The following is a 25,768-nucleotide window of genomic DNA, read 5'->3' on the forward strand; positions in this document are numbered from 1 at the left end:
GGAAAAATACTATGAGTCAGAAAGGTGCCAATAGCATAAATGAGGTGGCGGGGTGAGGATTGCTTGACTAAGGAGCAGGCCAAGAGAATATGGAAATTGGTTGATGTCATAAACCAGTGCACCCAGAATAGAACTGGCTTCACTAATGAGGGTGAGGAAATGCAGGTTGGGCTGATAAGATGAACTGATCTGTTGCAATGTCAAATTTGTGGCATAGTTTAGTAAGAGTTCATTAATTATCTATTGATGTATAACAAATTACTCCCAAACATAGTGTCTTAAAATAGTTATCATAATTTCAGTGGGCATGGCTTTATTTGGTTCTATGCTCTGTGTCTCTCACAAGATGGGGTGCAATTTACTGAATACTTATGTCCCACCAAAATTGAAATTCTAAGCCCCAAGGTAATGGTATTAAGAGGTGAAGACTTTGGGAGGTGATTACGCCACAAGTGCAAAGCCCTCATGAATGGCATTTGTGCCCTTAAAAGAGATAACATGGAGAGCTAGCAGTGCCTTTCACCATGTGAAGACATACCAAGAAGGCTCTGTCTATGAACTAGAGAGCAGGCCCCTGTCAGACACTGAATCTGCCATCACCTTGGTCTTGAACTTCTCAGCCTCTAGAACTGGGAAATAAATTTCTGTTGTTTGCAGACTACCCAATTTATGGTATTTGTTATAGTAGTCCGAATGGACTAAGCTGCTGAGCTTATAGTCTCATCTGAAGACTAGACTGGAGAATTATCCATTTCTAAGCTCACATGGTTGTTGTCAGGATTCGGTTCACATGAGCTTTGGATGAAGGGCTTTGGTTGCCTCCTGGCTGATGGCCAGATGCTTCTTTCAGTTCCTTGTTGTGTGAGCCTTTTCATAGGGTGGTTCACAACATGGTAGCTGGCTTCAACAGAATGAGCAAGTAATAGGGCGGAGGAGAGTGCAAGTGAGGGAGTGAGAGCAAGACAGAAGTCACAGCTTTTTTTAATCCTAATCCTGGAAGTTACATCCTGTCATTTTTTTTTTGCCATATTCTGTTAGTTAGAAGCAAGTCACTAGATTCAAACCACATTCAAGGTGAGGGGATTATATAGGAGACAGAGATCACTGGGTGTTATTTCAGATGCCGCACACCATAGTCTATATTTCCTATTGCCTGTTAGAATTGGAAAGAAGAGCAAGATTTTTATATTTCAAGAGTTTTGAATTGTGTTATTTTAAGTAGCAGGCATAAGGGACAAGGTAAACTGGGAGAGTATGGCTCACACTCTTATGTATTGTAAAAAGAAAACGGCTGTGATAAAACACTGTCTTCCGCTTGAATCTTGGCTTAGGAAGTCTCTCCCAGACAGGAAGAGTAAATCATGATAAAGATGGAAATTTAGAGAAGAAAGGCAGGCTTTTTATATCTAACTCCTGTTGTAAGACCAGCGATAAGATGTTAGAACAATGTTAAAAGCTTCCTTGTTCTCAAGACTCACAAGCTTCCTCCCACACTCCAATGCTTACCAACTCCATGGCCCTTTTCCAGCCTCACCCAGAAGTTGAGAACTGTGTCACATTAATGATCATTTGGGTATTTGTTGTTTCCCAAAGACAGCAAGGCATACCTCATTTTATTATGCCTTGCTTTATTGTGCTTCACAGATACTGCTTTTTTTCTCCCCATAAATTAAAAGTTTGTGGTAATCCTGTGTTAGGCAAGTCTGTTGGAGGGTTTTTTTCCAACAGCATAGGCTCATTTTGTGTCTCTATACCACATTTTTATAATTCATGCGTTATTTCAAACTTAAATTTTATTATTATTGTGTCTGTTATGGTGAATGTTATTGCTCATTGACAATGCACCTAGTCACCCAGGAGCCTCTTATGGGGATGAGCAAGAAAACGAATGTTGTTTTCATGCCTGCTAACACAACATCCATTCCTCAGCCCATGGATCAAGGAGAAATTTTGACTTCAAGTCTTCTTATTTAAGAGATACATTTAAAAGTTATAGCTGCCACAGATAGTGATTCTTCTGATGGATCTGAGCAAAGTAAATTTAAAACCTTCTGGAAAGGATTCAACTTTGTCAATGACATTAAGAACATTCGTGATTCATGGGAGGAGGTCAAAATACCAATATTAACAGGAGTTTGGAAGATCATCAACATTCATGATGAGTTTAAGTGGTTCAAGATTTCAGTGGAGGAAGTAATTGCTGGTGTAGTAGAAATAGCAGAAGAACAAGTGGAGCCTGAAGATGCGACTGAATTGCTGAAATCTCATGATAAAACTTAAAACAGGGGAGGAGTTGCTCCTTATGAATGAGCAAAGAAAATGGTTTCTTGAGTTAGAATCTGTTCCTGGTTAAAAGGCTGTGAACATTGTTGATATGGCCTCAAAAGATTTAGAATATTCCATAAACTTAGTTGATAAAGCAATTGCAGAGTTTGAGAGGATTGCCTCCAATATAGAAAGAAGTTCTACTGTGGGTAAAATGCCATCCAACAGCATTTTATGTTACAGATAAATCTTTGTGAAAGGAAGAGTCAATCAATGTGGCAAACTTTATTGCTGTTTTATTTTAAGAAACTGCCACAGCCACCCCACCCTTCAGCGACCACCACCCTGATCCATCAGCAGCTATCAACATCAAGATAAAACCCTGTATCAACAGAAAAGATGACGACTCTCTGAAGGGTCAGATAATTGTTAGCATTTTTAAGCAATAAAGTATTTTAAAATTATGTACATTTTTTAGACACAATGCTATTGCACATTTAATAGACTACAATGTAGTGTAAACATAACTTTTATATGCACTTAGAAATAAAAAAGTTCATGTGACTTACTTTATTGAGATATTTACTTTATTGTGGTTTGAAACTGAACCTGTAATATTTCTGAGGTATAGCTAGTGCTTGACTTACGACCATGGTCGCAACCGCGGGCCGGTTGTAACACGATTTGGTGGTAAGTTGAGTAGGCTATATATACAGTTGAAATGGTGCACGCGGAGGTGGTAGTGCTGCCGGAAACTGGTCCGCACTGTCGTACGCCCAGCTGGGCAATGTTTGTGCTGCCAGACGCGGAGCAGTCGTGGCTAGCGATTGTGGTCGTAAAGTCGAATGGTTGTAAGTTGCATAGGTGGTAAGTCGATCAATACCTGTATGTCTGTATTCCTATTATCATCAAGGACTTTCTTAGTCCATTTGATCTGCTTTAACTAAATACCATAAGTTGGGTAGCTTGCAAACAACAGAAATTTATTTCTCAGTTTGGAAGCTTGGAAGTTCAAGATCAAGGCATTGGCAGATTTGGTGTCTGGTGATGGCCCACTCTAGTTCATACAGGCTTCTCACTGTTTTCTCACATGGTGGAAGGGACTAGCCAGCTCTTAGGGGTCTCTTTTATGAGGAGGACCACTAAGCCCATTCATGAGGGCTTTGCGCACCATGCCGCCTACACCATGACCACCCAAAGGTCCCCCCTTACCTCCTTAACATAATCTCTTTGGGGGTTAGGATTTCAAGAAAAAAGTTTTGGGGGTACACAAACTCTACTAAACATATGCGATGAGGAACACAAGAATGTGGCTGAGACTAAATAGAATAACCTCAAAAAGACATCAGAAAACTTGTAAGAAAGCACTACTGATTTGGTGGCGATTTTTTTCTACCTTGACTTTTTTCTTGCTGTGGAAAGGAATTGTGTGTATAAATCTTTCTCCCCTAGCAGTGTTGTGGCTTCCCAGGGTTATCGGAGTTTAATCTGATTCAGATGAAATTGTATGCACTGCAGCTGTAAACGAACATCAAAGAAGGAATTAACAATGGTTATAGGAAAATTGTACTTCCTCCATTTGTCTGCCAATTAATACACTGGCCCCATCCAAAGGACATGGATTCAGCCCTGGAAGATGAGCCTGGGGATGAGAGACTGGATGCTGGCTTCTGTGATTAGTGGGTAGCCTGCAGGTTTTGAGAAGTGAACTAAGACCAAATTTATGGTTCATGTCACAAATTGTGGAGGCTCAGCTAGATCAAAGAGAAATCAACAGTCTGGAAGACCATGCCTCCTAGTTTTCTAGCTTGAAGGAATTTCATTTTTTTTTTTTTTAACAAGGAATTGAAACAATTCATATCCTGAATTCTGGTCCTTACCGTGGAGCAGACCTGTATCTCTCAGTATGGAACATACCAAACACCTGGCTTTTTTAGAAGCCCTGAGTTTGTCTAGACCCTTTGCCCTTCATTCTTCTTACCACAGTCCCTGAGGCTGTTAAGGATAAGAGTGTATTATGTGGGAAGTGACTAGGAGCTCTGGGATCTCATTTTAGCCCTACACCTATTTATACTAATAATCCTGGGCAAATGATTTATCCACTCTGATCTAAGTGATTCCTCATTCTATAAAATGGGGAAAATATCTACTCTTTTCACCTCACAGAATGACTATAAAGATTAAATATCAAAATTATAGGTAAAAACTATAAATTATAGTATGTAAGCAATATTCCTCCTCACCCCCATAGTCATCTTCACTTCTCTAGTTTCTTATTCATTCACTTATTTGTCCAGCCATTTATATATATCATCTCATTTGCTCTGCTAATCCTCTAACTGGCATTTTAAAAAGCATTTTACTACTTTCTTCTCTCACATTCATACTTGGTTTTTGTGTTTTCACTCTTCCCTGTGTATTTTCTTTATCAATTAACCCTTTGTCCTCTTTATCCGTCAGCCTCTCCCATTGTCTGTTCCGATATCTTGGTTAATTCCTGCCCTCAGTTCCCTTACTCTGTCCTGTGTCCATCTCCCTCCCAATGCCATATCCCATTCCAAGTTGGCCAGAGACTGATTCTTGTACTAGGAAGCAGCATAACTGAAGATCCCTGTCCCAATATCATAATGATGAGTTGCGCTTTAGTTTCCTTATCTGAGAAATGAGTATACTCACTAACAGATTAGGATGCTATGACTTTATACCCCTTTTTGCTGATGAAAAGACCTACCTTAACTATATTTGCTTAAAGTGTGAGTTTAGTAAGTAATAATAGAAAACAATTACGGAACATTTATAATATGTAAACACAATTTAATTCACTTAATTATATAAGTCCTATACAGTAGATATTATTTGGAGCTTAAGTACAATAAATAAACTTCCCAAGATTATGCAGCTAGAATTAAAATCCAGGTGTGTTTGCTCTGTGCACTACATTCTGTCTACATCCTTACCTCTAAAATTGTTATTTTTGTAATGGAAAAGAAATCATATGACAGATGTGGGAACAGTGGCTACACAGATGAATCAACGACCATGAGACAACTTGGGTGGCAAGGGTTCTAGGTCAAGAGGACTGATCTGTTTTTAGGAAGGTAAGTAGACAACACAGGATAAGCCCAAACTGGGATTTGTTTATCTTTCCCTGGGACTAAGGTTGTTAGATTTATAAAAATACAAGTTATTCAGTCAAATTTGAATTTGAAATAAAACAATATTTAATGAGTAAATTCCATGCAATATTGGGGATATAATGTATCTTTAAAATTATTCAATACTTATTTGAAACTCACCTTTTAACTAGTCAGTCTGTGTTTAATCTGGCAACTCTACTTAGTGCTCCAAAGCATTTTGCCTTTGCTGCTATTGCAGTACTTTTGTTCTTTGTACTATTGCTAGTTTTTGGCATATATCCAAACCTCTTAAAAATCACATAGTAAGACTTGGGCTTTCTAACGGTGACTAAAAAATCTTGATGCAATCTAAGAAAATATTGATAACTTTGACTACATAAAATAAAAGCCTTTTAAGTGGCAAAAACATCATAAACCAAGTCAAAAGACAAATGACAAACTAGGAGAAAATATTGTAAAACATACCATAGATGATAAATCTACTTCATAAAGAACTTTTAAAAATTGAGGAAAACCACCAAAATATTATAGTAAAAAGGGCAAAATACATAGATGATTCATAAGAGAAATTTTAAAATGGCTTTTACACATGTAAGAACATGTTCAATTTCACTCATAATACATAAAATGCAAATTAAAACTACACTGACACTTTTACCTATCAGATTGGCAAGCATTTAAAAGCTTGACAATTCACTGTTGGCAAGGCTGCAGGAAAACAGGCTCTCTTATACATTTTTGGTGGAATGTAAAATGGCATATGTTCCTATGGAAGAGAATTTCAAAACACATACTAAAATTACATTGTGCATTCACCCTTCAACACAGGATGCTAATTGTAGGAATTTACCCTGAATATATTCTCCCAACAATATAAAAAAAAAAGTATGCACAAAGTTATTTCATGCAGCACTGCTTATAATTGCAAAGTATAAGAACTACCTACATATCTAAGCATAGAGGCCTAGTTAAAAGCTCCGTTCACACAATGGAGTAATATATGGCTATACAAAAGAATGAGGAGATCTCTGTTAATTGATAGAGAGTAATTTCCAGGAGACAATATTAAGTGAATAAAGCAAAGAGCATATAGTATGTTACTTTTTGTTTGCTAAAGCAGGAAAAATAGTTTTTAGCTTAGAAAATGTGAATGTTCTACATATTCAACAAATAAAATTAAATCAATAAGAAAAGGAAGGAGGAAAAACATAAAAGTAGAAAGAAAAGAATAAACCTAATCTTCAGTAAATATGATAACCATAGTGAAAGAAAAAAAAGAAAGGATGGAAGGAGGAAGGAAAGAGTAAATAAATGTAACTTACAAAGACAATTTTGACCTTATACCCTCAATTTTGGCCAAGGTTGGGCATGACGGGTAAGGGGAGAAGGATAGCAAACAAATCCCGAACTCTTAGCCCTATTTTTTTTAATTTGTAGAAATATGGGAAAAGCAATTTTGAAACAACTTTAGATGAGTTACAGGATTAAGTTAAGTAAATGATGTGGAAGGGAGTAAAGGTTCTAACTATGGAAGAAGGAATGTACAAATACAGCGTAAGAAATCCTGCTACTGGGATTTGTACCTATTATATGAAAAAGATACTTGCACATGCATGTTTATAGTAGCACAATTAACAATTGCAAAAATGTGTGTGTGTGTGTGTGTGTGTGTGTGTGTGTGTGTGATGGAATACTACTCAGCCATAAAAAGAATGAATGAATGCATTCACAGCAATCTGGATGAGACTGGAGACTATTAAGTGAAGTAACTCAGGAATGGAAAGCCAAACATCATATGTTCTCACTCATATGATGAAGCTAAGCTATGAGAATACAAAGGCATAAGAAAGATACAGTGCACTTCGGGGAATCGGGGGAAATGGTGAGAAGGGGGTGAGGGATAAAAGACTACAAATTGGGTTCAGTGTATACTGCTCGAGTGATGGGTGCACTGAAATCTCACAAATCACCACTAAAGAACTTACTCATGTAACCAAACACCACGTGTTTCCCAATAACCTATGGATATACAATTTTTTTAAAAGAAAAAAATTATAAATGATTATTGATGGTAGTCACACTGTTGTGCTATCAAATACTAAACAACAACAACAACGAAAACTACAAAAAAAACCATATATGGCATGAGAGAAGGCAAGAAAGAACCCCATGGGCAGGCACTGGAATTGTAGGTATCAGTGTGAATTGATGATTCCTGAATTATGTACTTGCATGTGATGTACATGCATGTGATGTACATGCATGTGATGTACACATGTAAGCAGACATGTATATGTATGTTTGTGTTTGTATGCATGTTTGATGTATATTTATATATGTATTTTATATGTGTATTTGTATAGATGTACATATATCTATTTCCTAGGTCTGTTGTAAGAGTCAAGAATCAAAGACACTCAAGTAGCAATGATCACACCTAAAACCCAAATCTTGGTCTCTAATGCCATTCTCCACTAAAAGGAATCAAGGGTCTTTGGAGATATGGCTGATTCCAGGGATGAGATAGGGTAGGTACAAGATGAGCCTGGAACAGCTTGTTATGCTGGAAAGTAAGAAAGCACTTTTAAACAATGATGGAGTCATGTCACAATTACCAAAGTGCTAGCTGGAAAGGGTTTTCATTGACCAAATCTGGGATAATTTGAGCACCAAAATGCTTAAATATAATGATAAACTATAAACAATTGAAAAATAAAAAGTCATGAGTCCATACTGATAATAAAAAGATTCATAGTTGCAAAAATGTGGAACCAACCCAAATGCTTATCAATTCATTTATTTATTTGTGAATGAATGAGGGAGGATGGAGGGCTCTTGCATACAGTAGAATGCTGATAGCCAACTTGTAAATCTCGAGAAGGTATGGGAGTTGAAAATTATCATTTGGCAACTATAACAGTAAAGATTGCATCAGGCAAGAATCATCAATAATTACTAAATCTGAAAGTTCTGAGCTTTTTTTTGAAAGATCTGATGAAGAGAAGGATATCCACATTGCCTTAAATTATCTTCTGTGAAGAATAAAAAAATAGCAATGTCATCATGGAGAATTGAACAATAACTTGACAGGGTAACCAACGTTCATTGAAGTAGATGGACACAGTGTTCCTCCACATTGTGTCCTGAGAAGGACACATCATCATCTATGCAGCGTTCTGGCTGAGAATACATGATCTGAATGTAGCCACAAACATACATCAGAAAACCCAGAATAAGAAACACTCTACTAGCAAAAAGGAGAGAGACTGTATTTAAAAAAAAAATGACAAAGAAAGGCTGTGGAAATATTTTAGACTAAATGAGATTACAGAGACAAAGCCACTAGATGCAATACCTATCCCTAGACTGGATCCTATACTAGAAGGCAAAATGCCATAAAGGATATTAATAAGTCATCTGAGAAAATTGAAATGCAAATGACAGATTAAATAAAATATTATATCAAATTTAAATTTATTGGTATTGATGACTATACTGTGATTATATATGACCATATCTATATGGACTATCTACTTAAGAAATATACACTGAAGTATTTAAAGCTCCATGATTTATGCAGCTTACCATAAAAAAAGTTAAGAAAAAAAATTATGTAGTTAGAACAAGTGATAAAGCAAATGGGATAAAATGTTAAAAACAGGTGACTCTGCGTGAAAGGCATATGGGTATTTGTTGTACTGTTTCATGACAGCAACATTTCTGTAAATTTGAAAGTATTTTGAATTACCAGAGTGTTCAAAGTTAACATTGCCAGTAAGGGAAAGATGAGCATCATGCCTCCAGAGGTGATACCCTGAGCATGCACCACCCATCCAGTATCACAGCTGAGAGTATATAACCTGAATGTAATCTCAAGGAAACACAAAACACACTCCAAATGAGGAATGTTCTATTTTAAAAAGAAAGTTATTTTTTGTTTAGCATAGTCAGATTTGCATTTTACATGGAGAGCTTCAATGGCTGCATGGAGGAATGGGAGAATTTTCACCCAGAAAAGGTGAGCTTTGTATCTACTTTGACAGCACATGAGAGAAATTATGCAGAGCACATTAGACAGGAATGCAGGTGTGAAAATTAGTCTTCAGATTTATGAGGAGCTTCAGAGCTCAGCTTGAACACTGATTCAAATAGGTGGTAAAGGATGGGGAAAGTAAAAAGCACAAGGTTATTAGCTTGGCTTAATGTAGATAGATGGTGAGGCTACTTAATTGAGATAAAGAATCTTTTAAAACTAATTTCAACTTTTATTTTTGATTCAGAAGGTAGATGTATGAGTTTGTTACCTGGGTCTGTTGTGTGATGCTGAGGTTTGGGGTATGACTGAATCCCATCACCCAAATATTGAACATAGTTCCTGATAGTAAGTTGCTCCACAGTTGCTCCTTTCCCTACTCCAGCAGTTTAGTAGTCCCCAGTGTCTGTTGTTGCCATCTTTTTGTCCATGAATACCCATTGTTTAGCCCTCACTTAAAAGTGAGACCATGCAGTCTTTGGTTTTGTGATCCTGTGTTAAGTCTCTTAGGATAATGCACTCTTTGCTTCATCTATGTTACTACAAAGGACATTATTTTGTTCCTTTTTATGGCTGCATAGTATTCCATGGTGTATGCGAACTATATTTTCTTTATTCAGTCTACCATTGAGGGGCATGTAGATTAATTCCATATCCTTGCTATTGTGAATAGCGCTGTGATAAATATATGACTGCATGTGTCTTTTTTTGTAGAATGATTTAATTTATTTTGTGTATATACCCAATAATGGGGTTGCTGAGTTGAATGATAGTTCTGTTTTAAGTTATTTGAGGAACCTCTAAATTTCTTTGCACAGTGGCTGAACTAATTTACATTCCCACCAACAGTGTGTAAGTGTTCTTTATTCTCCACGGCCTTGCCAACATTTGTTGATTTCTGACTTTAATAATAGCCATTCTATTGGTGTAAGATGGTATCTCATTATAGTTTTGATTTACATTTCTCTTACAATTTCTGATGTTGAGAATTTTTTCATGTTTATTGGCCACTTGTCTGTCTTCTTTTGAGAACTGTCTGTTCATGTCTTGCCTTTTAAATGGGGTTGTTTGATTTTTGTTTATTCAGTTATAATTTTAGCTGTTTTTTTCTGCTAGCTTTGGGTTTAGTTGGTTCTTGTTTTCCAGTTTTTTGATATAGAGAGTTTATGATTCCTGATGTTGAGAATTTTTTCATGTTTATTGGTCATTTGTCTGTCTTTTAAGAAGTGTCTGCTCATGTCTTTTGCCTACTTTTTAATGGAGTTGTTTGATTTTTGCTTGTTCAATTATGATTTTGGCTTTTTTTTTTTTTCTAGCTTTGGGTTTAGTTTGTTCTTGTTTTCTAGTTCCTTGAGATAGAGAATTTTGAAGAAAGCGTAGAGCTAAAGAAAGAAAAGTTTCATTCAGATTATCTGGGGTCAAAAATACTGACCAAAATAAATGTGTTCCTCACTCTATTTCAGCCATGATTTACAGGCATTGAATACTTACTAGGTCCCAAGCATTGTGACAAACTATATACTGACATTATCTTTGTGATTCTCATCACACAATTTATAGATGAGAAAAACATTGTTCAGAGATGTTAGGAAATTTTACCAGTTTCATACAGCTAATAAATGGAGGAGGTATTATTTGAACCACAAATTATGCTTTTCCCACTATGTCATTCCACCTTCCAAAAGAAAAGTATAATTCCTGAATAAAAGCACTCCACAGATTTTTTTTCTCTTGCTCCCATTTCTTACTAAGGGATATAGTAAAGGGCTGGAGATGATATTGAATTCCATAGCCAAGATAATAAAATTTAAACTGTGATCTAATCATGATTATAATTGGTTCTTTTGCATTTAGAAACCCTGGTCCACCAACTACTTACAGTTTCAAGGTGGAATTTCTAACTTTCCTCAGAAAGTGGTAATCATACAACAGAGAGATCCCTGAGGCCAAAAGGCTGGATTCCATTCCTGACTCTAGTTTACTAGCTGTAAAATGGTACCTCACAGGACTATTTTAGGATTAAATGAGATAGTGTGCATACAAGCACATACAGATGTAGGTGCAAGTACTGTTTCACTTGTGTCTCTATGCTCCTCAACTCTCCTCTGCCAAATAAATCCCTTGGCTCATTAAAAACAAAACAAACTTTAAATACCAGGTCTAAGAAAAAGAAGACCAGTGAGATCCATTGACTCCCACTCCTTCCTCCATCACCATGTCCAGAGTATTCCTTTCTCATTGGGAGTAATTGAACTGTAAATGGATTAATAATTCTAAAGCAGCACAAAGAATAAATGTGGTAGAAGGTTGGTCATTTTCTCTAAGTCCTACAATGCCATACCTGGTAGGTTTAGTCTGCTTCAAGGACGCAGTCTTCATCCTGGTCCTGTCACTAACCACCGCATAACCTGAGTCATCCCTCTCCCCTCCTTGACCTCAGATTCATCAAAATGAGTGGTAGGTGCTGAAATAACTAAGTCACTGTTCATCATAGTCTTGTTTTTATATCACCTATAACTGAATCAGCTGGGCTGCTTCTTAGAAGATGCAGATTGTCCATGTCCCACTCACAGCTCCCAAATTAGAAGCCTTGGGCAAAGGACCTGGGAATCTGCTTTTAACTCCCTTCCCCCAAGTTATTCTAATTCACAAAAATTTGAGAATCACTAACTTAAATTCCCTTTCAGGTAAATAATTCTCTGGTGTAGGGGAGTGCTTTTTAAACTTAATGATTTCCTCAGAAATATCATTAAAATGTAGTTTCTGATTCAGTTGGCTTGCAATGGGGTTTGATAATCTGCATTACTACTAAGCTCCTAGGTGCTGCTGCTACCTTACGTGCCACCACACAGTCACACAGTAGGCTGACTTACTTTTTGAGATGAAGATAATCTAGGCAATGGCTCGAGGGACCATACACATGGATAAGGGAGAAGAGCATATATATGAATAGTGACCCCAAATATTTCATTGGCTTAAGTGAAGACTTAGCTGATTGATTACCTTTGGGTGACTTAGACCATTATTATAGGGAAGACAGATTGATTACCTTTGGGTGACTTACACCATTATTATAGGGAAGACACATCTTTGGAGACAGCAGATTTCATTAAGTCCCCCAGTCTGTCACTTCCTAGCCCTATGATCTGCAAAATGTGAGTTAAACTTTTAGAGCCTTAAGTTCTGAATTGGCAAAACATAGACAATAAAATATCCACCTCATAGAGTTGCTGTGAGCATTAAATGTAATCTCATATGTAAAATTCCCAGCTCAGTGCAACAATATCAGTCCCCCTAGCTTTTCTGGGGACTCTTCCAAAGCTACACTTAATTCCCCAAGGAGGACTACTTATTGGGACCCATTCCTCTCCCACAGACATCACTACCTGGAGGGCAACAGGCACTCCACCATAAAAAACAAACAAAACACACACACACAAAAAAAACCTCTTGATTTTTTCAGGCTACAGAGTGATTTATCACACAGTTGCTCTCCCAGACTTGGAAGACTGGCAGCAACTCTGCCAGAGACAGATGGGAGAGCTAGAGTCCAGTCACTTGTCAGCGATGTTCAGCAAACACATTTATAAGGCTTTTCAGGCATCCTCCTCGTTTAGCCATACACCAAAGGCAACCACATGTCAGGAAGGAAAGCTGCGTGCACACGTGCTGGCTGGGGTCCCCCAGTGCAGCTTCATTTTTCTTTCCTGTCTGCTTTCATTACTCATTTCTGTGTGGTTGTGGTCAACATACCACCCAACTTTTCATGCCAAGTTCTTTTAGTTTTTTTTTTTTTTTGACAGTCATTACTGTCCTTCCTTTCTCCCCAAATAGTTCACTAAATGAGAAATGAGTTGCAATAGTATGAACTTAATGTGAAGAATTTTAAACTCTTCACAGTCATTTGTAGAGGTTATCTACAAATATTAGGTTAGCAATTTCAGTGTGCTTAGCAGCATTCTAGGTGTTTGAGGGATATATAATCAAATTATTTGTTAAGTCACTTGGTCAAGCTGTAGGAAGCCAACAATGAAAGTGGTTTTCTTTTTCCTTTAGGACAGTTGTCCTCAGCCCTGGCTGCATACTGGAATCACCTTGGGGAGCTTTAAAAACATACTGATGCCTGCACCCAAACCCCAGCCCACTTTAGATTGTGTAAACTTTAAAAAAATTCTCTGATTTCTGTATTGGCAGATTTAAGTAAAATTTGTAAGAGAAGAAGGGCAGTGATAATGAGAAGATGGGGCCTTTCTAGTTTGGTGACACTTGAAAATACAGTGTTATGTGTCAACAGACACTTACTTCATGATGCTACTTATTAAAGAAGTTGATGTACACTGGCCAAAGGCTGGTTACCCAAAGCTCATCTTGAAGAGCCATACATAATTTCAGAAAACAGACCACAGCATTCTTCCTTCTTTGATGAAAGACATTCTGAGTCCTCTGAAAGGCTGAACAGATCCTTGCCTGAAGACAAAATCATCTGTTGATTATCATAAATAGAGGGATAAGATAGAAGGGTGACTTATTTCTCAAGCTGGTGGGATAGGATACTGATTTGCAGCCTCCATCCCTGAGGTATTTTTCATGTGACAGGAAAAATACAAATATTTTTAAAACTATGTTAACTCTTGGGGAAATGAAATTACCATATTATCTATAACTTCTTTCATGTACATTGAACCTCACCAGGATGGAAATGGGCAAGATTGCTGATAAAATGGATTCTCAGCAATCTCTCTGAAACTTACAAAGGAGCCTAGAGCTCAGGTGTCATGGTTTTGACTCAAGTCTGATGCCACAGCAAATGGGAAGGTGATGGTCAAAGAGGACCAGGTGATCCATGAGTGAGCATGGGACAGAACATTAATTAGCATAGTGTTGCTCATGGGATTGGTTCAGTTAGGCTTCCACAATAATTTGTACTGCATAAAGACACTATCTACTCAAACCACTGACCATTCTGAAAACAGTTGTTTGAATTAATTCCAACATACAGTTTGCAACCATTCTTTTATTCTAGCATTTTTATAAGTGTGGGTACAATCATAAATGAAGAAGAGAGTATACTCATTAACCTCACAAATGGATTGTAAGAATTATTATTATCACCCTGAAAGCCCAAGAGTTCTGAACTTAAAAAAAAAAAACCCTAAAGGGTACTTCTTAACCAATCCTATGAAAATTATCCATTAATGGTATCCTTAAATGAAATTGAAATATAGTTTGTCTTTACGATTTCTCAGTCTCAGAAACTCCGGAGATGGATCTTCAAGTACAGAGCTTGCAAATCTTTTGAAATGATGACCTTTAGGCAGGACCAACTAGATAATTTATGAGACCCAGTGCAACATGAAGGCATAGGGTCTTTAGTTAAAAAAACTATTAAAATGTCCAATATGGGCCGGGCATGGTGGCTCATGCCTGCCAGCACATTGGGAGGCCAAGGTGGGAGGATCACAAGGTCAGGAGATCAAAATCATCCTGGCCAACATGGTGAAACCCTGTCTCCACTAAAAATACAAAAATTAGCTGGACGTGATGGCACGCGCCTGTAGTCCCAGCTACTCAGGAGGCTGAGGCAGGAGAATCACTTGAACCCGAGAGGTGGAGGTTGCGGTGAGCTGAGATTGCTCCACTGCACTCTAGCCTGGTGACAGGGCAATACTGCATCTCAAAAAGAAAAAAACATTCCAACATATGACAACAGAGCATTAAACCAAGCTCATGGCCTCATGTGACTGCATAGATTGCACGCTAATGAAGCTAGACAGTCCTGTTCTCAGGGCAGCAAGCCCCCAGTAGTGCTATCTATTCCAGCTACCCATCTTCAGAGTCATTGAAAGCAACTGACACTTTGTTGTATGCTGGCAAATATGCAGGCAGATGGCCCCAGCTGTCCATGGGACATCTTCAGGGATAGCAACAGAAGGAAAATATGATGAAGAGTGAAGCAGTATGTCTGTCAGAAGTAACAGTGGAAGGACAAAGGTTTGGTACAGCTGTTAGGGAACTCAGAAAAAGAACAGTTGGCTATAAAAGACCCACCTAAGAGCCAACAACATCCAAGGGAGAGAGTGCCTTGGGTATTCTCATGCCTAGATGAGGTTATGTGGCAGTATATCATGAGATACTTCTCATATCTCTATCAATCTATCTGGATCTGCAAAAATCTATTAATTTTTTTTTTTTTTTATTTCTAGCTTTCCACCCAACCCGCAAGCTAATGGTTGGCTCTGTACATATTATCTCGTGAGAGACTTGCCAGCATAAAAAGAAGAAAGTATCCTAATAGTCATCTTGGATATAGGTACACATGCCTAGGTCCCAGAGGTAAGAGTGAATTTCGGACACAAAACTTGTCTTGGCCACAACCATGAAATCAGAATTTTCCCCAGTCTAGAAGAACAATTTTCCTGGTCTTGGAAGGGAGAGTGAGAAGACCTATGTGTCTCTGAGCAAGAGGACGTATACCGCACATCCCAGACAGAACCATCTGGGAGGTAGGCCTAGCCCAACAGAGAGAATGGCTGTATAGGCAACTAGGCAGGTAGAATAACAGGCAGCCTGGGCCCCAGGAGGGTCACAAGAGCACAGAAGCAGCAGGCAGAATACTGGAAAGGGAGAGAGGATGTCCTTTTGACAAATTAGGTAGCCTGGTAATGGAGGATTAAAGACCGCATGATAGGCAATGTGCTCCTCCCACCCCCATTCTGACATGCAAAGCTTTGCATAGCATGGAGAAGAGGGAAGTGAGAAAATAACTGAAGCTATATTTCCCAATAGACTGGCAGGAAATAGAAATAAAAATTAAATCACAATGAATAATTTTTTTTGTATACCTGTTTGTGTACTGGGATTCATTCTAACTATTCTGCTATGATATTCTCTAAGCTCTTCTAATTCCTGTTGGTCTTAACTCTGCTCTCACTAAGCAACTTAAGAAAAAAAAAGACTTAATTAAAAAAAAACTTTTTAGGTTCACAGCAAAATTAAGAGGAGGAGAAGGAGGAAGGAGAAGAAAAGAGGAAGCAAAAGAAGGGAGAGGGGTGAGGAGAGAGAGGAGGAGGAGGAGGAGGAGAAGCAGCAGTAGCAGGAACAGCAGCTATATTAGTATAATGTAATAGTTAAGAGTCTAAAGACTCTGGAATCAGATTGCCCAGACTTACCAGATTCTGGCTTTGCCATTTATACAATGATTTTTAGCAAGTTCGAAAAAATCTCATAATATTGGTATAAAGAATAAAGATATTAACACATGTCAAACATTTTGATTAGTGGCAAGTATATGTAAAATACTATGTAAATGTTAGCTACTATTTCTAGTTTTATTGTTCTTAAAGTATACACTTCTAGCCTATGTTCAATTGTATGAATATCTCCTCGTGTTATACATAATAATTTATTCTTATTTCAATCTAACTGCATTATGTCATACATACTTTATATGTTTTTATGATTATATTTTAAAAGTATAATTTAATGAACTAAATATTTCAGCATTTAACTCAAAACTGATTATGCTATATTACAGGGATACCAAAATGATAATAAATTAGAAAAATTGGCAAAAGTGTCAAATAGTTAAAACACCAAAAAGGAGAGGCCAAAGGAGAGGCTTACTCTAATAAGAAGTTGGAAAATACAGATTGGAAACATTAAAGTTTGATAATATCCACTTTAGATTAGTGCCTGGGACATTGGGTACTCCCCTCTTCTGCTGGCAAAATGTAAGCTAGTGCTGCCATTTAACTATTAACATTTAAAATGCATAGACCCTATATAACCAACCATTTCACTCTTTATATGCCCTCAAGAAACGATTGTTAAAGTGCATCAGGAGACAGAAGCAAGAGTGTTCATCTAAATGATGTTTGTAATTATGAAAATTGAAAGCTACATCAATACTCACCAATACTTGGAATGGTTAAATAAGCTGTGATATATTCATCCTTAAATTAAAAACAGTGAGCTATAACTATCACTACTGACATGAAAATCTTAAAGGCACGTTACTTAGTAAAAAGCAAACAAAAAACCAAATTGCAGAAAACAAGTACAGCCAAGATAGCATTTTTGTACCATACAGTAAACAAAATAGCTCTATAGATATGTGTATGTAAGTGTACATATATGTATATGTAAATGTATCTGTGGGTGTTTGTGTAACTGTCTTGAAAAATGTCTCAGAGTGCACACCAAACTTAACAGTGGCAATTTTTAGATGGAAAACTAACATTGGTTAAGGAGGATTTTAGCTTTTTATTGCATTAAATTTTTTATACAATGATAATTTTTTAAAGTATTCTTATATAATTAAGGTTGAACTTTAAAAAATTAAAAGACAAATAAGACAAAGTTCCCAAATTCCAAACACAATTTACTTAGCCATTGACCTATATTTGGCAGTTCTGGTTGTTTCCATTTTTTAATATTATAGATTTTTATACACTGAAGTTTCTTTTTCTTCTGTTAATTTATTTTTCTAGGATAAATTCCAAGAGTAGGATTACTGGATAAAATGGTACAAACATCTTTCTGGCTCTTGTTATATTTTTCCACATTGCTTTCCAAAAATGTTGTGCTTCTCCTTCTCTATTATTACTACATTTTTTTCTTAAGAGTAAGCTCTCCTACTACCTGGCAGTAACCTGCTTTTCTATTGCCATCTCCTGGTTCTCAGGAATGTGTACTTTTCACTTCAGTTTTCAACCTGTTTTAGGACTGGAATCTCCTAGAGGACCTTCACTTCAGTCTTTCTCTTATGCCTATTATATGTATATCCCTGGAAGGTAGATATGATTAACATTCCATTTTTACAGAGGAAAGCACTGAGGCACACAGAGGTCAAGTAACTTGCCTAGGGTGCCATAGCTAAGAAATAGCAGAAGCTATTACTTTTAATTATACTCTCTGCATATCTGGTGTCTACACTCTCTCCATATCTAGTGTGGTTCTCCATCAATTTGGTGTGAACGGAGTTGATCTGGACCCAAATACCTCTTGATTACTTACAGAGTCTATGTATGTCATGGCTTTCCTACCCCATCTGGTCTGTTGGTCCCAGTCCGTGTCTGTGTCCTCACTACCTTTCTGCCTGTGCGCCTTTTCTTGGCCTAGTTCTCAGCTGGCCAGCTTGTTTCACATACTCAGACTTCTTCCCTATCTGCTACCTTAACCAAGATGTTAGACCAGTGATTCTTAATCCTGTATATATGCTAGAATCACTGGGGAACTTAAAGGAACCAAACACACGGGAGCCTGGATTTCATTCCCAGAAATGTGAATTGAATTGATCTGGGGTATAGTATGTATGAGCTTGCTTCTGGGATTTTTTTCAAAGTCCCGTAGATCTTTGGAACGAGAACCTCTACCTTAGAGGCTCTTCTTGTCTTCCTCCTGGGTTTAATGAGCAACATGCCTTTGTTTTGGTATGTTTGTTTTGTTAGTAATAGCTGCCCTGCTTCCCTTGGCTGCCACCTCCCCTTGCAATGGTTTAGCTATCTGCCCTGCTATCATTTTGCCTGTTCTGTTCTGTTCCTCTGTGTCCTCTCTTATCAAAAGTACATTGCTGATCCTACCTTCAAATCTTTGTCCTTGCTATTGTTGCTGCTTGTAATCACTCCGCTTTTCTCTACTGGAATCTAGTTGAATCAAAGTTTTGCCTTCTCCATGCAACTCTCTCTCATCACTACCCACACAGCTGGCTGCGGCTTCTTAATGCCTGTTTGGATTCCCACCTGTATCATTCTAGTGGCTTTTCATTTAGTGATGAAAGGTGATATATGATTTTCATGTGTGGATAGGAAGAAGCGCTCTTAATAGTGGTTAAGAGCACAGGATTCAGAGTTGGGAAGATTGAGGTTTCAAATTCCAAGCTGCCTTTGCTTAACTACTCTAAGCCTCAGTTTTCTCATTTATAAATTAAAGATAACAGTGTTACATATTTCATAGAGGTTCTCTGAAGCATGGAGAACATTTAACACAGTACATGTTAAAAGTCTGATACCCATAAACTACTGGAAACAGGATATATATGGTAATGATACTGATTTCTTTTAATTAAATTGGTAGAAATTAATAACTTATGCATCCAGATTTTCCCTTATCATCTGCCCCATAAATATTGGGCAGAGAAATGGAAGATATCCACTTATTGTGATGATGCTGTATTGCCCAGATCTTTTCCAGAAATCCTCTCTTGGAATTGCCTACAGAGCTAGTTTATGTGTCGGAAAGAAAAAGGGCCCTATTGCTCCTCTCCCTATTTGTTTTTACCAAAAAAGGCAATACTCAGTTCCACTGCACGCTGTATTCATCAGCTTTGGTGCCAAATGACCTTTGGCTTTTTTTTTCCTTTTAAGTTTAATCTTCCCCAAGAGGTTAAGGATGCCACTACTAAGAATATGTCCAAAAATTTAACAGATTTTCAAGGGAATTTCAGAACAGAAGTTCCCAAAATGTTTTTCCAAGGAGACTGCAAATGACTTGAGAATGAGGCCCTTATCTACAATCAGGGGTTCTTAACCTGGAGTTAACTGGACTTTTGCTTTGTAACTTTTCTGCTTAGAGGGTCTGTAGCTTTCTTAATGTTTTCAAAGGAATAAAAAATGAGAAAAAGAAGGTAAGAATATTGTTTTAAAATATGTTATAGGTGCCAAGGCTCCTAGGAGAGGGCTATTTTGTTAATAATAAATTTAAATATTTAAGGGATAGAAGTGTGCTCTCTTTCAAATACTACAATAATGATATCCATTATTATAGCATGCATTGTTATTTTAACGGTGGGGGTGGATTTGAATAAAACAGTAAACAGTCCCTCAACCACTCCCTGACTTTACTTGTGCATGTGTTCATGAAAGAGCTGGCAGGGTTCTAGTGTGTGGAGTGTGACTTTGGAACTTTTTAGAAGTATTTTATAAAATAGAGTCCAAAGGAAAACACAACTATCATGTTTCAAAAACAAAACAACAATATCAAAATATGAAAACTGGGAGGAGGATTATTTTACCATTGTGTTTTTTTGTCCAGTGGTTTGCTAGTAAAGCAGCTCTCTGGGAGGGAAAAAAAACAAGACCCGATTTGTAATGTTTGCCAATTTCTATGGTGTAAATACTCCCACCATGGCCAATTTCAAACTACCAGTATGAGATCACTGAATAGAATTGGGAAGAGATGCACAGAATTTGTTCTCTAAGCCAGTACAAGCTGTTTCTAGTACACCACTGCTTGTAACCCTTATAAACCCAGATGCCCAAAAGAAGAGTTTCTACAGGAGGTTCAGTTTTATGGCAGTGTCTTTTGTAAGAAGCATAGTTTAAGAGCAAAAAAGGAATTGGAAAGGAATTCTATTGGAGGGTATTGAAGGAGATTGAAACACATAGTTTAAAACACATTTCCCAAGCATCCTGATTAAAATTCACCCTCCTCCACCCAACCCACTAAGGTTTTACCTCCCATTTCTTCTTCCTCCTCTGCCTATCCCATTGTTTTTTGTTTGTTTGTTTTTTTAGATAGGCTAAATCTCCTGGTTGGAAAGAATCCTATTTCTGAGCTGACTGCAGGTTTGGTGGGGAAAGATAGGCTGCCTTTGATGGATAGGGAAGGGGAAATTGAGGTCTGAGAATAGTAAGACATTAATAATCTTTATTCTATCACATTATTTGCCCATGTTAAAATAAAAAAAAAGTTGAGGAGGAAAAAGTATACAAGTGAAACTATCTTCTCTTAAGGCTTGTGGCTTGTGAATCAACAAATCTTTATAAATAGTATCCTTTAAAGAAAAAGCAGTGTAAATGTAAATCAAATCTTTTTATTTTTTTTTTCTGTTTACATATGGGCATTTCTTAACCTGTATTTATATTTATAAACCAATTTGACTGATCAGCTTTGGGTTAGTTAGTTAAAAGCCAAGGCAATTGTTTGTCTATCCCAGCTGATTTTAGACTGTCTATCTGGCCAAACTTGCAGTGTGACCATGAGCAAGTCATTTGGCCTTTCTGAACTTGAGTTACATCATCTGACATTGGGATTGAACTGAATGGTCTTTAAATTGCTTTCTAGCCATGAGAGCTTGTGGTACTTATGTTGCATTTAATGAGCTGCTTCACAATTTTCTTTTATGACGTTAATAATCTCTACTTTTAAAATGTCATAAACCTGCTAGTTTGAATAAGTGGATTAATATCTAACTTGACTACTTAACTAGAACTCTTCTGTCAATAAGAAGAATAATTTACTCTTCAGACTCTGGTTTTCTTTGCTAACATTTTTCTCTGCTGTTCTCTCTAGACTTTGAGGTTCACCAAACTCTTCTGGAGGAAGAAACCCTACTGAGGTTGGAAGGAATACTAAGGATAGATCAAGGACCCTCTAATGGTATCAGAAATTTATACTCTGTCACTAGATCATTCTGGACCTTCAGGATTCTTATTTTTTCAGTACACTTGATCTTCTATGTATTTTCTTCTCTTTCCATTTCCTGCTTCTTCACATTCATCTCAGGGCTTCTGGTCGAGGAAAAAGATACAGTGAGTGGGGAATAAGCATGTCTTTCCATCCTCTTTGGTATTAAATCACTTGGCTCTTATCTATCAAATACCTGATGATTCACTTAGTTTAGGACACTCCAGAAAGATAATTATGGCATGAAAAAAAGCTAATATTTATTGAGTGCTTATATTTTCTAAGGACTTTACAGACATCTCATTTAGTTTCTAACAACACAAATTCTAGCCTCATTCTATACATAAGGAAACTAAAGCTTAAAATGGTTAACCCAAGGTTGGAATGAATGAGAGAAGCAAGACATGATGTATCATCCCAGAAATGCCTGGCCTAACTTCTGTGCTTTTGTGCTCCTAATCACTGACTCTTCTGTGGTTGTATCTGAAGCTGCTAAAACAAAGCTTGGAGTGAAAAGCAGAAGGCCAAGTAAAAGCTTTAAGATGGGGATGATTAGATGGGAATTTGATTTCATGTTTTTCAAGCTAAAGAGAGGACTTGGGCTGCTTTGGTGAAAAAAACTACACACAGCTCTAAGGATGTGCTCCCTTTACTTGACTCTCTATCCCATCCCAGACTGTCTGATGCAGGAACTTACAGGCTTAACCCTGAGCTAAGGTCATTCTGATTATCAAACCCATGATGGGCAGTTAGTGGTGGGGATCAGGACTCTCAGCCCTATTATTTTATTTTCCTGCCCCTAGGTCACTCATTCAGGTGCATGAAAACTCACCTTTTAATTAAATACTGGAAAAAGTCATCACAAAACTAGATGGCTCATGCCTGTAATCCCAGCATGTTGGGAGGCCGAGGTGAGCAGCTCACATTAGACCAAGAGTTCGAGACTAGCCTGGCCAACATGGTGAAACCCAGTCTCTACCAAAAATATAAAAATTAGCTGTGTGTGGTAGTATATGCCTGTAGTCTCTGCTAGTCGGGAGGCTGAGGCATGAAAATCACTTGGATCTGGGAGGGGGAAGTTGCAGTGAGCAGAGATCACTCCACTGCACTTCAGCCTGGGCAGTAGAGTGAGACTGTCTCAAAAAAGTCATCACAAAACTAGTCATACAGTTCCTTCTCTACTGAGCAGAAAGACTAATCTTAAGATGAGTGCCTTATGTTCATTACCAATGACTTTGAAACCTCAGTACTAAGAAAACAGAAAAGCCACAAGACATTGCAGAAAGTGTCCATCTATTTGGGGGCTGCAAAAGTATTTATCTTAAATTTAGCCTCCCTGCATTTTTAGTCTTCCATTTGGAGACTGACAGTCTCTTGCTTCATGGTGGAAGGCTAACAGCTGCTCACTGGCATGACCTAACTTTCTACATTGAAGATGATGAAGTGACAGGGAGAAGCAAAAGGAGTAAAATTTTTTCAGTTAATATGAAAACATGATGTCACATATAAACATGAAAGAACTCAGGAAGAAAGAAAAGATGCTGATGTGGTTCGGCTGTGTTCCCACCCAATTCTCATCTTGAATTATTAACTCTCACAATTCCCACATGTTGTGGGAGGAAACTGGTGGGAAGTGATTGAATTATGGGAGTGGGTCTTTCCTGAGCTGTTCTAATAGTGAATGAGTCTCATGAGGTCTGATGGTTTTAAAAACAGGAGTTTCCCTCTGCATGATCTCTCTCTCCTCTTATCTGCCACCATGTGAGATGTATCTTTTACCTTCTGCCATGATTGTGAGGCCTCCCCAGCCATGTGAAACTGTAAGTCCAGCAAACCTCTTTTGTAAATTGCCCTGTCTCAGGTATGTCTTTATTAGCCATGGGAAAATGGACAAATACAGTAAATTGGTACCAGTAGAGTAGGACACTGTTGAAAAGATATCCAAAAATGTAGACTTGACTTTGGAACTGGGTAACAGGCAGAGGTTGGAACAGCTTGGAGGGCTCAGAAGAAGACAGAAAAATGTGGGAAACTTTGGAACTGCCTACAGACTTGTTGAATGGCTTTGACCAAAATGCTGGTAATGATATGGACAATGAAATCCAGGCTAAAGTGGTCTCAGATGGAGATGAGGAACTTGGTAACTGGAGTAGTCGTGACTTTGTTATGTTTTAGCAAAGAACCTGGCAGAATTTTGCCCCTGCCCTAAAGAGTCGTGGAACTTAAAACTTGAGAGAAATGATTTAGGGTAACTGGTAGAAGAAATTTCTAAGCAGCAAAGCATTCAAAAAGTTACTTGGGTGCTGTTAAAGGCATTCCATTTTATAAGAGAAATAGAGCATAAAAGTTTGGAAATTTTGCAGCCTGACAACATGATAGAAAAGAAAATCCCATTTTCTGAGGCAAAATTTAAGATGGTTAAAGAAATTTGATTAAGTCATGAAGAGCTAAATGTTAATCCCCAAGACAGTGGGGAAAATGTCTCCAGGGTATGTCAGAGGTCTTCACAGCAGCCCCTCCCATCACAGGCCCAGAGGCCTAGGAGGAAAACGTGGTTTTGTGGGTTAGGCCCACGATCTTGTTGCTTTGTACAGTCTTGGAACTTGGTGTTCTGCATCCCAGCTGCTCTAGCCATGACTGAAAGGGGCCAAAGTAGAGCTTGGGCCATAGCTTCAGAGGGTGCAAGCCTCAAGCGTTGGCAGCTTCCATGTAGTATTGAGCCTGTGAGTACACAATAATTGAGGTTTGGGAACCTCTGCCTAGATTTCAGAAGACGTATGAAAGTGCCTGGATGGCCAGGCAGAAATTTGCTGCAGGGGCGGGACCCTAATAGAGAGCCTCTGCTAGGGCAGTGCCGAAGGGAAATGTGAGGTTGGAGCCCCCACACAGACTCCCTTCTAGGGCACCATCAAGTGGAGCTGTGAGAAAAGGACCACCGTTCTCCAGATCCCAGAATGGTGGATCCACTTACAGCTTGCACTGTGCACCTGGAAAAGCCACAGACACTCAATGCCAGCCCACTAAAGCAGCCAGCAGGGAGGCTATACCCTGCAAAGCCATGGGGTTGGAGTTACCCAAGACCATGGGAACCCACCTCTTGCATCAGCATGACCCAGATGTGAGACATGGAATTAAAAGAGATCATTTTGGAACTGTAAGATTTGACTGCCTGACTGGATTTTGGACTTGCATAGGGGCTGTAGCTCCTTGTTTTGGCCAATTTATCCCATTTGGAAGAACTGTGTTTACCCATTGCCTGTACCCGCACTGTATCTAGGAAGTAACTAACTTGCTTTTGATTTTACAGGCTCATAGGTGAAAGGGACTTGCTTCGTCTCCAATGAGACTTTGGACTGTGGACATTTGAGCTAATGCTGAAGTGAATTAAGACTTTCACGGACTGTTAGGAAGGCATGATTGGTTTTGAAATGTGAGGACATGAGATTTGGAGTGGCCAGAGGTAGAATGATATGGTTTGGCTGTGTCCCTACCCAAGTCTTATCTTGAATTATAACTCCCACAGTTCCCACATGTCATGGGAGGAACTGGGTAGGAGGTGATTGAATTATTGGCATGGATCTTTCCTGCACTGTTCTTGTCATAGCAAATGAGCCGCACAGGATCTGATGGTTTTTAAAATGGGAGTATCCTTGCACAAGCTCCCGCTTCTCTTGTCTGCCACCACGTGAGATGTGCCTTTCACCTTCTGCCATGATTGTGAGGCCGTCCTAGTCATGTGGAACTGTAAGTCCAATAAACCTCTTCCTTTTGTACATTGTCCAGTCTTGGGTATGTGTTTATCAGGAGCATGAAAATGAAATAATATAGATACCTTTAAAAACGGTTTGATGAATTGTCCATTTGATAGACAGACTCAAAGCCAAGCAAGTTTGGTACTTCTTTGATCATATTTCAGTTTTTAATGGAG

General features: G+C 38.1%; 1 protein-coding gene and 1 long non-coding RNA gene across 7 annotated transcripts in view; one reads left to right on the forward strand and one right to left on the reverse strand.

The window, feature by feature from the left end:
* ATP8B4 (ATPase phospholipid transporting 8B4 (putative)) overlaps window positions 1-25,768 on the forward strand; it is a 381,647-nt gene that overhangs the window by 268,270 nt on the left and 87,609 nt on the right. For 4 of the 6 annotated variants that reach the window (XR_004274964.1, XR_004274962.1, XR_004274963.1 and 1 more), the window contains 2 exons: window positions 15,639-15,768; window positions 21,727-21,813. The gene's annotated coding sequence lies outside the window, so the exon portion shown is untranslated. The remainder of the gene's footprint in view (window positions 1-15,638; window positions 15,769-21,726; window positions 21,814-25,768) is intronic. The other 2 variants (XR_004274966.1, XR_004274965.1) reach the window with 1 other exon arrangement.
* On the reverse strand, window positions 20,150-24,863 carry LOC116564561. Its single transcript, XR_004274971.1, has 3 exons — window positions 24,415-24,863; window positions 20,264-20,266; window positions 20,150-20,162 (listed from the first exon to the last, which is right to left on the reverse strand). It is a non-coding gene; the product is annotated as an uncharacterized LOC116564561 (long non-coding RNA).

This window comes from Sapajus apella, unplaced genomic scaffold, assembly GCF_009761245.1.
Source record: "Sapajus apella isolate SASKATOON/1434 unplaced genomic scaffold, GSC_monkey_1.0 scaffold37, whole genome shotgun sequence".
Lineage (NCBI taxonomy): Eukaryota > Metazoa > Chordata > Mammalia > Primates > Cebidae > Sapajus > Sapajus apella.